Source organism: Lutjanus erythropterus, chromosome 1, assembly GCF_056507025.1.
Source record: "Lutjanus erythropterus isolate fLutEry1 chromosome 1, fLutEry1.hap2, whole genome shotgun sequence".
NCBI classification, from domain to species: domain Eukaryota; kingdom Metazoa; phylum Chordata; class Actinopteri; order Lutjaniformes; family Lutjanidae; genus Lutjanus; species Lutjanus erythropterus.
The window spans coordinates 17202443-17216966 of NC_139317.1; the positions used below are offsets into that span (position 1 = coordinate 17202443).

The following is a 14524-nucleotide window of genomic DNA, read 5'->3' on the forward strand; positions in this document are numbered from 1 at the left end:
CAAATGATATAACCATGATCCCATAGACAAATCTTGAAAAACAGGCACACTCTTTGTTTATTTGCTTAGTTTTGCTCAGTTCCTGGATGTGTTAGTGGAAGCTCACAGTCTCAGATTTTGAAGATCCCTGCAGTTTAGTAACCTGGCTTTTAAAATCTCAGTGTACATAATTATGTGGTATCCCACTGCTTCACACAGAGGCTAGAGTAAAACTTCAATGTAATTCTTGAGGACCGACATCTAATAATATGCATTTATGAACAATTATAGTAATGCACTGTCCACTGCAGGTGCAAATCAATTAGATATTGTGTATTGTTACAATACACAATATCTAATTGATTTGCAGGGTAGGCAAGTAGGCTACTGGATTTAGTTTACATAAATCACCACCAGTCTGTCATTTTTGTGTTTTAACAACTAAGGATGAATCCTCGTTTGTTGTTTTGGACACACTGCCTGCTGGAAGATGAGAACCAAGTGATAATTAATTTATCCTCCTCATCAGATGCATATCAGCATGTAGCTCAGAATTATATAATTTATCATCATATTGGCCGTTTTATTTATCCATGACATTACTTATATGGAATACATGCTTTTATGGATTGTAGACATTGATCATACATGTTCCGACCACTAGCATTCAGTTTCCCACACCAGCATTAACATGGTTACAGAAATGGAATAATCCTTAAATTATATCCAAACCACAAGTAGTCCACATATTATCAGCAATCGCTCCACAGTTTCCTCAACAAATTCAGCAGACTATCAGTGGGTGTTCAAGATTTGGCAGCAAATTGCATTATGATGCAGGGATCGTGCCCATGTGCTGGACACACACACCGACACAGACACACACACGAAGAGTACGTTACACTCCGTAGAGCAACACTGACGGAGAGCCTGTTTGTTTTCCATCTGTCTCCTCCTTTCAGTCTACTGAGCTGTTCTCTGTCTTTTCTGCTGATGAAATTTCACTCAGTCTTAATTGATTTGTAAAAGTGCCTTTGCCATTTTGATCACCTTGGCACAAAAACACAAATATGTGTTTATGCAACACAACTTTTTTTTCTTGTAATATTTGGACAAGTCTGCTATTAAAACAGTTGGAAGCTCTTGCAACAACCAAATATCTTCCAGATCTTTTGAATCTGATTGCAATCACATTTCAGCATGTTGTTGGCCAGAATTATGCAGTGTTTTTACTGGAGGTGAATGAACATGATAGGGAATGCCTCAGTTGTGTCCAATATGATGCAAAATATCTATTTTTCTTCTCATCCTACCTTTGTCATTCAACTGTTACTGAAGGAACAATGTAAAGAACATTCTTTACTCATTATCAGCATTTTTTATTCAAACAAGTGGACACTACAAAACTGGAAGCTAGCTTGCTTGTTTGTTCCATGCTAGCATTGTGGGATATAGGTTTCTCATGGGGTCTGAAAATTTGTGCTGGAACCCAAGAATATCTGTAAATGTACTACCCAGAACTGAAACAGACCCGCCTATTGTTTGAAAGCTGGGTCTCGGATCCATGCAGAACTGACAAAAATGTTGAATTCTATCCAACATGTGTAACATTATCAGTCTTTTCACCTGTGCTTGGCTGTGACACATTAAATCCATCCTCTGTGGGAGGAAAGTTTGTATAATTCATCCAGGTTTCCTGTTTTTCTCTCTTGCTAGTTGCAACAGCATGGCTAATCCACTCGTTATTTCAGCTTCAAAGACCACCTGTTGTTATGGTCGCAGATAACAAATGCAACGTCTTTAGAATCAGCTGTGCAGTTTTGTTGTATCTCGCACAATGAAGATAACTTTGAATGTTTGCCCTTTTGAAAACTAATATATTACATGATATATAATATTGCTTGTTCATTACCATGGCTGTTAATGTTAGCATTGCTACTTTGCTGTCATCTCTGCTCTCCATGATGAGTCTGACCTGTCCTCTATAACACCTCCCCTCCTGAGCCAGAAGCTCACATAGGTCATTTGGCACCACCTTGTACCCACATATACACTTTACTGTTTGTTTGCAGTTGCAAAGTGTTGAAATGTACACACACAACACTTCATGATCAACGCTGTCTGATTATGACTGGATCTTCTCAGATCGACCTGGGTATTACTCAACCTTACTCACAACATTTAACAGACTCGGGACAGAAGATAAGAGAGAGAAACTACCTGGATCCAATGAAATGTGGATCCGATCCAGGTCCTGGATGGGGTCTTGGGTCCCAGGGTTTGGGTGGACCCGTCAAGGCCTCTAGCGTAGGATATATTACCAATTCAAGTCATGCAGCTGGCTGAAGGATAAGAGTAAAACTTTTTTTTTTCAGAGTTACAAATCCTTTATATGGCAGAATAACATTTAAAATTAAAATGTCAAGCTTTCCTTTTTAGGTCCCGCTTCTATTGCATGAATTGATTTTTATTGATCATGACTGATGTTCATTGTTCAGCTCACAAATGTGATTTCCATCTTCTGTAAGCTTTTGGGAAAAGGACGTGACAAAAATATAAAATAGCATACTCGTGTCTTTCTTGTTTATTTCCTTGTTTCAGATGAACAGTGATGGGGATTTCAGCAACCTCTGGAGGCTGTTGTGTTCCATAAAGCATCACTGCTGTACGTCCCAGCAACTGTACACAGCAGGCTGTTACCCCAGTTGAAGCTAATTATACCTGATCCTGGAAATCCTCCACATGCACGGATCCATGTTAAAGGCTGCTGTCTGAGGGAGGATGTATTTCAGTTGCATCTGGAGGTTTCTGTGCACCCTCCCATGAAAAGGTCAGTATGCAGCTAATTTACTGGTGTGTAACTAATTTACAGTACTAATTTTTGGTCTCATCAGACTTTCGTTGTGGGTTGATAGATGAAATAAATACTCTAACCTCACTGATAATGTTATAGCAGCGCTAATATGCTCCGTAAATCAAAGGGTTGCCTGTGAAGGACTATTAAGGACATAATTCAGTTTGCACTTTTTTATGTATACATCCCCTATGAATGTCATACATGTCTATGCAAGTGTTGTAGTTTATGTGGGTAATATGTCACTATAAAACCAGGCGGACAAGGAAGATTGCTGAGTGACTTGTCAGACTACTGTGGTGAAGAGAGATGAGGAAATGCCAAGATGGATGCTATTAATATCTTCAGAAGGTGCACAGTAGTGCAAACAGTTGTGCAATATAGATTAGCAGTCTTCAAGGGCACATTTAATTATTTGTAATTGAGACCTGAGTCCTGATGGGTCCAGCTAAGACTCCTTTTCTAATACAGCCGGTCTCTGATCTGTGTCAATAAGTCTGATACCTGAATAGAGCCAAGGAGTCTGCATTTTTGAATTACGATTGGGTTGAATTTGAGTTCCTTTTGGATTAATCTCCTTTTTTGTGAGTTAATTTATGCAAGTGATTTACCAAAATCAATCCAGACCTTTGGAGCTCTTATAGACCTCTAACATACACTGATCAGCTACAACATTAAAACCAATAAGAAATAAATAATATTGGGGATGGGAATGCCATAGATCGTTACAATGGCACGTGGCAAGAGGTAGGCTATATTAAGAAGCAAGTGAACGGTCAGTTCTTGAAGCTGATGTGTTGAAAACATCATCATCAACAACAATAAATACAAACACATAAATTGTTTAAGGAAATGGTAAATTTATACCAAGTGTTGCCAGCAAAAATGACATAGCCATGAGTGAATGATTTTGTTCTCCTACAAACTAAGGTCTAATGCAAATTTTTTGTCATCACAGAATAAGCACCTGTAGCAGCACCTACGTTAGCACAAATGTGTTTCTCACTGCCTCCAGAAAACTGCCCGCTGCATAAAAATGCTGCCAGAAGCTGTACCTCTGGAGTTAGGGCGAAGTTGCATCTGGTAGCTCTTGAAACGTGCAGGGACACAATTTCGAGCAGGTTCAGGATTCCCGCACGTGGCTGCTGGTATTTAGACAGGAAGGCACTGTCTGAGTGGACATCAAGAGGACTGAAGCTGGTCCTTCTAGAATAATTTACATGAGCCAAATGGTAACACTGACAGTGACACATTAGTTTCCAGCTGGCCTCATTAGATTAATCAATTTATAGTGGTGGGGTACAGGATATTATAGCATATATATATGTATATATAGCAACTTTCAATGTAAAAGGATAATGCATCATTAAGGCATAGCTTATAAGTGATTCAGTATGCCCTGTTAAAAGTATCCACTTCAGAAGGTATACTATAGCTAATGAGACTCTGGGAAACTGGCCATTAGATAAAAGGAGATCTTAAGGTACAACTTATGAGGCACGTAGCGCTAAGGAGGCTCTGGAAAAAGGGACCCTGATTTCAATCGTATCGAGCATCTGTAGGATGCGCTGGAACAACAAGTCCAATCTATGAATCTATGGATACCTGGTTAAAGGATCTGGTCTGCTAATGTCTTGGTGCCAGATTTCACAGAACACCTTCAGGGGTCTTGTGGAGCCCACATCTTGATGGGTCAGAGCTATTAAGCAGCCTGAGGGACCTACACAACATTACAATATTAGATAGCTGGATTTAATACTGTACATGTGATGCAAAACATTGATTCTCAGAGGAATAGTATTTCTGCCAAGCTGATAATGTTTATTTTTTGTTAAAACTGTATTAAAAATGTTTCAAGCACACAGTAATGATTAGCACCAGGATATGCAGTGTCATTGAAATGGGAATTCCTCCTGTCCCTCATTTGTGCAACCATGACACATGTTTCTATGAAAATAAAACCAGGCAATGTTTTGCAAGAATTAAATCTGTCAAAACAAAAAGAAAAAGATCTTGCCACAATACTACCTTCCCAGTGGAATTATGCATGTTGTGACATATGGTACAGCTGGAAATCAAAAACAATATCAACAGTAACATTTCATCAAACACTTATTTTTTTTTTTCCCCCATAAGATGATGCATACTGTTGAAAAAAACAGCAAGATATTTCATCATATACTACACAAATGAAGCAAAACAAATCTCAGTTACCAAATAAAAGCCCAGAACCAATGTTTATGTCCTGACCTGTAGAAATGTGAACATTTTCATCGTTAAAATCTCTATTTATATGAAAAGAAACATCAGTAGTGCAGGTTTTGCTGTTTTGGGTCCGCTGGCCCACCTGAGCCGGGTGGAGGAGCAGTTACATGGTGGTCCCTGCTCCTCCTTCTTCTCCTCTCCCACCTAATCCTCATCTCCTCCTCCCATCCTTGATCCTCTGACCTGCTATGAAACAATTTGCTAAACATGCTGGGTGCTATCTTGTGCTGAAAGACCAGAGACTTTGCGCTTTGACCTGGTTTTAGCTGGTCTAAAGCATAAGTGGTTTTTACTCCAATGCGCCAAGTACAAGATAGCAAATGCGCCAGGCCATGCTTTCGTTTTGCCTTCATGTTTTGACCTCCCACCTATGGCCACACAGACCAGGCGCAAGTGCATTTGCTATCTTGCAGACATAGCAAAAATGGCACTTGCGCTGGTGTAAGATAGGGCCACTGTCTGCATTTGGATATTTATTTTTTGGGGGGTCAAAAAGTTAAGTATGTGTGAAAGAGAAACAGAGAAAGATATCCCATGCTTAGATCTTACACCTGAAAGTGCAGTGGACCATCTTTAAAAAGGGACATTTTCTCAAAATGTTACTTTTTCACATTAAGTGAAGCTGATACATTGCCCATGGTGAATGAGGTCTGATGGCAGTGAGAGTTCCCTTCTGCCAAGATTCACTTAGATGTGATTGGTAATGGTGCATGTCTGTGTTCTTCAGAAAAGTACACTACTTTTCATCTTTAATGCCCCTCTTGTTGTAACTGATGAAACTATGGTTGGATTAAAACCTAATGTGTTATTCCTATTAGATTTTACATAGACGGTTGCCAGAAGGGTCAAATAAATGTCACAGATCTAAATTCTAAACTTTGTTTTTTTTTTATTATTGCCTGTCGAAATGTGAAGACAAGAGAAAATATAATTTGGGGGCTTTGAGTTGAGGTTTTCATGTCATTACCCTTACATTTGTTATTCATCTATGCATAAATAGGGGAGACTGGGGAGAAATGTAACACCGGGTTAGTTGTAACTTTGTTTCCTTTTTGAGCTTTTGGAGAAAACTGATTTTCAGGTAAGAAAGTAACATTTTGTTTCCTGGTGTCCATCATATCATGGATGGACATCTGTAACCTAAAGCATCAGTTTTTCCAGTTTAATTTGATGCTTTGCATTAGCGCTACCTTCAAGCCCACATGCTAAAACAATTAGTTATGTAATGGCTGCTTGACATAAGAATCACTGGAACAGTTCATTAAAATAATGAGAGTTTCTGCATTGTGTGCATGAAACACCACATGAAACACCACATGAAACACCACATGAAACTCAAAACGAAAAGAGGTTTGGGTCAAGGTCAGATTTGCCACAACTGTGATAGTGACTGAACCCTTATGTGAAACATGCACATTCAGGAATACAGTCCACACATACATGTAAAGTCTTTTGTCACCTCTGATTGTACACTTCAATGAAAACACTTAAGTTCTTAAATAAATTGGATCTTCAATCAGCAAATTACCTCTCACTATTACATCTACTCCAAGCTACTGTTAGAACTCATCATATTTTCTAACCTGATGAAAGACTGCTGTCATCATCATCAGTGGTCTCCTTGTCGTAGATATAAATGACAAGTCATTATGACACATCTCATCTAGTGTTTCATATCTATGCTCCACATCTGTCCCATGTGCAATACTTTTTTCCTAAGATGGCAAAGCCATGTCTCACAGTTCATCACTTCCCCATCCAGCTAGCCGAAGGCTACCTGCTACCAGAGCTATCTAGAGCGAGTGTTGCTGTGATGTTAACCAGGCACATTTGGTGATGTGTATGTTTCAATCAACAACAACCTAAATTAGTGCTGTGTTGATTTCAGTACCCAGCCCTACTTATAAACCACTTGAAGTTTTTCAATAGAGAAAACAAGTCTTGTGTAATTAAACTCAAAGTGGATACTGCCTGATGATACAACTGAAGCTTATGTGAGTCTCAATTGTAACAGCATGACCTACATTTGTAACACAGTTAAAGAATTTGATTGATGGAAATTGTAAAAATACTATACTTGCCAAATCTGATTTAAAATATACTTGAATGAGATCTGACTGACTAACACAGCGTAGCCTGTTGGCCTATACAGAGCATGCCACAGGTCACACCCATGGTTCGGTGATCCTTACAGACCAGACCTAACATGCATGACATGTGAAAACTATGCTAACTGACGAAGAACAGATTCATGTGGATTTAAGCTCCACAACATACAAGTACAACATGTTTGAAAAATACCTCTGGATGTTAATTTTTTTGCTTATTTTGTGCTAAAACAGTTTTCCAGACACCATTCCCTCAAAAGTGGACAAAATCCTGTTGATGTTCTTTCTTTTTTTTTTTCCTTTCTCTCTCTTCTCTCTCTCTCCACAATACAAGAAGGGAGGAGGAACAGATGTGAACATATATGTACAAATACAGCAAGTTCTTTTCAAACTCTCTCCAGCCAACACACCCATAACTCTCAACCATGTATGTATGTTTACTACGTATGTTTACTGTGTACTCACTAGGCTGAACTCATGTTGTCTTCTATGTTATTTGTTTGTTTTACTCTATTTCAGTTATCTTATTTGTCCCTTATTTTTGTTTTGGTCAATTGTCTAATCTTGTTTGAGCTGTGTATGCACTTGTCTTCACTTGTTCTGTAATTGTTTCTTTGCACAATAACAAAAAACACGTTACAAGAGTAAAATGTTATTTTTAAGACAACTCTCCCCATACTGATACTCAAACAAAACGTGTTGTTACCATCCTTGTGCTCCTCCATCTTATGACTATATAAAGAAAGTAATGATTAATTGATGTTCATATTTCAAACAAGTATTTAACTCAGTCTTAACTCAGTTTGTTTCACATGTGTGTGAGGAGGGCCTGCAAAGCGAAGTCACACCATCATGATCAGGGAGGTGACACCTGTCCTTCCTTTGAATGTCTTTAATGCTTCTGTGAGACTAAATCATGTTCAGCCTGGCGCTTTACAGTGCGACGAGAGCAGCTACACAGATCTCGTTAAGGGCCAGTGGAACCGACAAGTACATTCAGTGTGATTTAGTTCCAGTGAAGTGCACAGCAATCTTCAGGGCGAAGAACTGTGTCTGTGTGTGTGTATGTGTCTGTGTGTGTGTCCGTCTTTGTGTAGAAGCAAAGGGTCAGGGTCACACTCCAAATCACTGAGACCCCGGAGGGAACAAACTGAGCCTGTTAGAAATAGTGCAGAGACAAGCTTAACCTATTTTTAATAGTCCTTCCCTCTCCATCATTCCCTTCCCAGACCTGTCCTCTGTAACAGAAGGCTGCAGTTTTGAAGGTTAACATACTATCAATAAACTGACATTGAATAAAGTCCACATAGTATTTTAGGACTTGACACTATAGCAGTTTAAATGTGCAGAAAAAATATCCAGGTGCTTGTGTTTAAGAATTTAAAAAGCCCTTGTGAAAAGACTTATAACACATCCAAGATAACCTCAGTGTAAATAGAATAATAATAAATAATTCTGATGGGTAATTTAACAATTAAAAGTTAGTCACTGATACTGGATCCTGACAACTTGCCTGTGAGGTAATGAGCAGTTTATAGTAGAAAAACAGTGCAACACTTTCCATTTAACTGCTCCTAAACAACACTACATTTGAGAAATTAATATGCAGCAGAACTGACAGCTGCAAATTATAGCTATTTCTTGATGCCAGAATAATAATTTTACACTACATTACGGCAGGTATTTACAATTCAGAGATGAGGGGTGCATACTTAACTATGTCAATTAAGAAAATAGTTGTGGAGATGTCAGATACTCCACTGAAGCAAATCTTTAGCAGGCGGGGATGTGCCATGTGTTATATTATGACACCAGCTGTACCGCCTTCCCAATGGGAAATAGTTTGATGTTTTCCATAACTGCCACTCTTCCGCTTCATCAGGATCCCTCAAACGTGTTTTGACAGGTAAACGTTGTGATGCACACCTCAAGTGAGGGACATTACACAAGTTGAAGAAAGACTGACAAGAGTTGCTTGTAATGCTAACGGCAATGAAGTTTACAAGGGAAAAAAATTACATTAGTTTTACAATGTAATACGTCTATGTCTCTACAATTCTGCACTGGCTCTACTTTCTTTGCATGTCTCAGTTTATTTCGTGCCCAGAACAAAAACAAATAGCAGAAACCTTTTCAAAGGCCACATCTGTTGATTCACAACACAATATTCTTTCTGTGTTTTTAGATTTTTAAATATTTGTTTGTGCTCAGTCAAAGTGCTTGGTTAAGGTTAGAAATGAATGTTAGAAATTAGAAATGTCATCTTAGTTAAATATTGAAAGTCAAATGTGACTTGAAGCCCAAAACATGATGTTCCTTTAACATTTAACCAAACTCATAACCTTTCTCTAGCCTTAACCATTTGTTGCAGAAATCTTTCCACTCTCAGGGTGTGAACCCCCTGTCTTTGGTATCAAAATATTACTTCTATTGTTATTCTATTAGGCACAGTTTTTTCAGTTACTCCTTATACACTTTATATTTTGTATTAGTTTATTGTTTTAATTCTTGCAATATTGGTGCAATCTCTAGCGCAAGGATTTCCCACAGGGTTAATAAATTTCTATCTTAGCTTCACTCACCATCACATTTCAATCAGGAGAGACTAAAAGTAAAAGAAAGTAGTTTATTGACACGTAAATCAGATATGAAATATGAAAAGTCTTTGGCGGTAAGGTGAGGTGACGTGGCTCCGGACTCCTGCTGCCTGGACCTGAAGTCTGGAGGAGAGGGCGTCGGGGAGGATCGAGGTGAACGTCATCTGCTTCCTGGGTCTGATGACTGGAGGAGAGAGGGGTGGAGGAGGGTCGGGCAACTGACTGAATGACAACTGATGGAGCAAAGACAGAGGCGATTTAAAGTTTGGCAGCAGCAAACTGACTGGCTACCGTGACCGTGGCAAAATCTGATTGGATAGTAAAGACGAAGGTGAACGCCTACAAACAGCTGATTAGAGGGAATAGGAAGAGAGAGACAGAATAAAGGAAAGTTTGTTTTTAAAACTAGTTAGTACTAGTGTCTCTCAAGCTCTTTCCTCTTGTCCTCTGGAAACTGCAGTACAACGACATTTTGTATAATTCATTAAACAAGTGTCTTAGTAACGTAGTGACGTTGAGTCATTAAGTCAAGTAAGTTTTTTGGCCTGTGAAGCTTACTAACAGGTCCTTTTTGCTGCTGCACAGCTGTGAATCATAGCTCGCTGGCTACTTCTGACAGCAGCACAGTTCAAAACACCGGATATACACTTTTTGTCAAGTTGTGTAAAGGGCATCCAGTGTGACCAACAAAATTTCGTTGAGATTGATGAGTGACTTACATCCCACTTTTAGATTTCAGATCATTTTTTCATGTTAAAATCCTGACAGAAATCCCAGAATGCAAAGCTGACAGCACAGATCTGAATGTCCAAAAAGAGACTGTTTGATAATAGACTGCTGAATCTCTGAATAAAGTGTTTTGAATCTCTGAAAAGACCGTGCTGAATGTCTGCAAAGCAAGTTTCAAAACTTTGAAGACAGATTTATGACATGGAAAACATTACAGTGCAGACACTGTAAGAGTGCACAGTCATTCAGATCTTATTTTCAAATCCTGTTTTTTAAAGTTAAATTTGAACTTTCAAAACTTTAAAGTCTTTTAATGTTTTGAAACGTGATGCAATCAAATCTCTTATGAAAGCCCTGTGATTTATACACCCACAATAGACCCTGAACAGCTCCATGCTAAAATAACATGCATTCAAAAAATGTTTTCAGTATCAATCATGTTTTCAACCCAACATACTTATATCACCAAAACAACTAGAAATATAATTTCTATGAGACAGTGCTGACAGCTTGCTGCTATAGCCTGTCTTAAAGGTTCAGTGTGTAAGAATTACTTTATTGGCCGAAAATGGCAGAAATAGAATATAATATCTCTATATGTTTTCTGGGGCTGCCCCCTGAAAGTCAAAGATTCAAATCATCAGTCAGAGACCCCTCAGTCAACTGAGTTTCTTTAAGTTGTGCATTTGTTTGTTTGCTTTTTTGTCAGTGTGCATTACAATAACAGGATAAATTAGACAGAAGTTTAGAACAAATACAAAGGGATAACATTTCAATGAAGAATTATAAATAAGGGGAACCATATATATATATTTATATTAGCTGGTGCACTCATTTTTAAAATCCTCATGTTAGTAAGTTTCAGCTCTTTTTTTTTTAGTCTTTTAGCTGCATCACTGAACACAGTGCAATGCAACATGACATGCTGTAAACTTCAAAATCACCACTAAAGACAAAACTAACTGTGATAAAAGAGGTGTGATAGAAATGGAGTGGAGGTGACCGACTTCACCAGAGAGCTCCATGGGGTGTGCAGGACAGATGATGCTTGCTTGTGCTCATTTTTGGCACTGACAGGCTCAAACAACTATTAAAGTATCTGATAACATTATGGAAAAGTCACTACAGAGGTAGACCTTTTTTCTAAGAGTAGGATATGTTTTGTTTAACGAGAAATAGCTGATCTGTTGTTCTCACCAAACTGACCAGACTCCCTTTGCAAAACTGTAATTTTAACATTGTCAGCTTCATTTAAACTCAACAGGAACAAACTACAACTCACCAAAAATGTATTAGCTCATCTTCTGAGTGTTCCAACAACCACCAGCTTTGGTTTGGTCGAAATAAACCCTTCCGCATGAAGGAACACGGAACATGTATGGAGGTGACGCTGGATAGAGAGAAATCCTCTGCAGTGCACTGGTTGCATAACAGAACTATAGAAGAATGCACACTTTATGTATTCATGTATACGTATATATTTATGTATTTTGGTATTTTGTCAGATAATGTGCAATTGCTTTTCATATGTCTTTATGATGCAGCACTTTGTTTTGTAAGGTGTTATACAAATAACATTTTATTTACTTATTTAAACTTTCTGTGACCAGCTGTGTAGGCTGATGTAGGAATTTTGTGTGGTGCACTGAACTAAAAAAAAAAGAAAAAAAGAGCAATTCTTCCAGTATTTGTATTGAACAGCCAAATCTTATTTGAAAATTAATTGTGCTTTTGTGACCTTAGAATGAGCTGTTTATATCTCCTCCATAGAGGCCACCATGTTGCCCAGAACGGACAAACCAAACAGTCACTCTAAATACAGCCTTCTCATTTTTCTAGTTTTGCAGATGTTTCTACATGATATGAACGGGAGGGTAAGCAAGGTGTGCACAATCTGCAAGCTCAACACTAGCTGAAACAAAAATCCTACACAAAGGTTGTTTGACATTGATTAGCTAATACCTTGATAAATTAAATATTGTAACAAATAATGAATAGGCCATTAAGTATAATCATTGCTATAGTTTCATGTAAAATCAAATAATCAGCACCTGTCAGCTACTTAGCAAGATGAACAACAGTTTAGAATCTGATCTAATATAGTTTCTTTGATCAAAACAAGATCACAGAAAGAAAATTCTAAATTATAACTTACACTGTTGCTTGGTTGCAGGTGCATTGAAAGAAGGTGGCTTGTGTCAGTGTATCTATGTGAACCTGGGAAAGGTATTACAAAGCCTGTCTGGAAAGGAGGAAAACAGAAACATGTAGGCAGGACTGGCCTGTAAGGCAGTCGCCTGTTTGTGACAGAGTGAGCTCCGCTCTGGTGCTGGGGATACAGTATGTTAAGGAGGTGAGAGAAGAAGGCAGACATGGAAGGCGAGGAGTGTTACGAGGCATCATAATAAGTGAGAGGTGGAAGCGAGAAAAGTGTCATAAGGTTGAGAGGACTGTGAATGGAAACACTGGCCCTGCTTGTCCTGTCATTTCAGGCAGACTCTCCGAGGACAGCATTGTTTCCGGAAGCTTCAGCTTCCCCCTGCCGCCAGTACAAGACGTCCTCTCTGTGGCCGTCGCTGCTAACAGACGCCATCAGTCACACTGGCTCAGAAACCACTCGCTTCCAATCTCACCACTGCTGTGAAGGCAACTGCTCGAGCTTGTCTCACAAATCTGCTCCTCCGTGTGCTCTGCAAGCAAAGACATATATTTACACACCGTCACAACAACACACACACAGATACACACATACAGAAAGGATGAGACAAACGCACACAGGATTCTTTCGTCACTTTGCCAGAACCAGAAGGCACTACTTCTGAATTTGTCGCTGTCCTGCTTTTTATATCCCTTTCTCTATGTAGTTGGCTGCTGGATTTACACTAACAGAATCCACCTCATGTCCTCCATGTTCCCAGGGCTTACTGTCTTCATCTGAGCATTAAGGGCTCACCACGCCACATATCTTCATGTACTCTACTGGATGGAAACTTGTCCACAGACCATTTGGGAGATTTTGGTTTAATAATAATGTGAAGCAGAGAATTAATTGTTTCTTTTTTTTTGAGAATGTTGAAATGTTCCTAATTTTCAGCTTTAAATACTAGTGCTGCCCTTGAGAGTCAAATATTTGCGTCATTAGTCAGAGACCTCTCGGTTGACTGAGATTCTTCCAGTCCAGCATTTGTTGTTTGTTTTTCTCTTTGTTAGACAGTGCGCATTACAGTTGCAGGATAAAACATAAAAGCTTACAAAAACACACAGATACGGAATTAAAGGGAATCATAAATGTGTTTTATATTTTCATTGCAGCCACTTCACCAGGCGCATGCAGGGCTTGAGCTTGTTTTTGTCAATGCTGCTGATCTCTACAGGGAGAGACCTTTTTTGAAGAGAAAGATACCTTCTGTTTAACCAGAAACACCTGTTTTTTTGCTCTCACCAAACTTACCATTCTCTCTTTGAAAAACTGTAATTTTGAACTCATCTTCATTAGATGAATTTAAACTTGGCAGAAATAAAATACGCTGATCAGGTATAACATTATGACCACTGACAAGTAAAGGGAATAACACTGATTATCTCGTCATCATGGCACCTGTTAGTGAGTGGGATATATTAGGCAGCAAGTGACCATTTTGTCCTCAAAGTTGATGTGTTAGAAGCAGGAATAATGGGCGAGCATAAGGATTTGAGTGAGTTTGACAAGGCTTTGACTTAAATGGCTAGACGACTGGGTCAGAGGATCTCCAAAACTGCAGCTCTCATGGGGTGTTCCCGGTCTGCAGTGGTCAGTTTCTATCAAAAGCTGTCCAGGGAAGGAACAGTGGTGAACCGGCGACAGGGTCATGGGCGGCCAAGGCTCACTGATGTACCTGGGGAGCGAAGGCTGGTCTGTGTGGGCTGATCCAACAGACGAGCTACTCTTGCTCAGATTGCTGAAGAAGTTAATGCTGGTTCTGATAGAAAGGTGTCAGAATACACAGTGCATC

General features: G+C 39.0%; 1 long non-coding RNA gene across 1 annotated transcript; it reads right to left on the bottom strand.

Annotated features, from left to right (window-relative positions):
• Window positions 1-9818: 9818 nt before the first annotated feature.
• LOC146332765 (uncharacterized) lies at window positions 9819-14209 on the bottom strand. Its single transcript, XR_014771262.1, has 2 exons — window positions 12688-14209; window positions 9819-9987 (listed from the first exon to the last, which is right to left on the bottom strand). It is a non-coding gene; the product is annotated as an uncharacterized LOC146332765 (long non-coding RNA).
• Window positions 14210-14524: the final 315 nt, after the last annotated feature.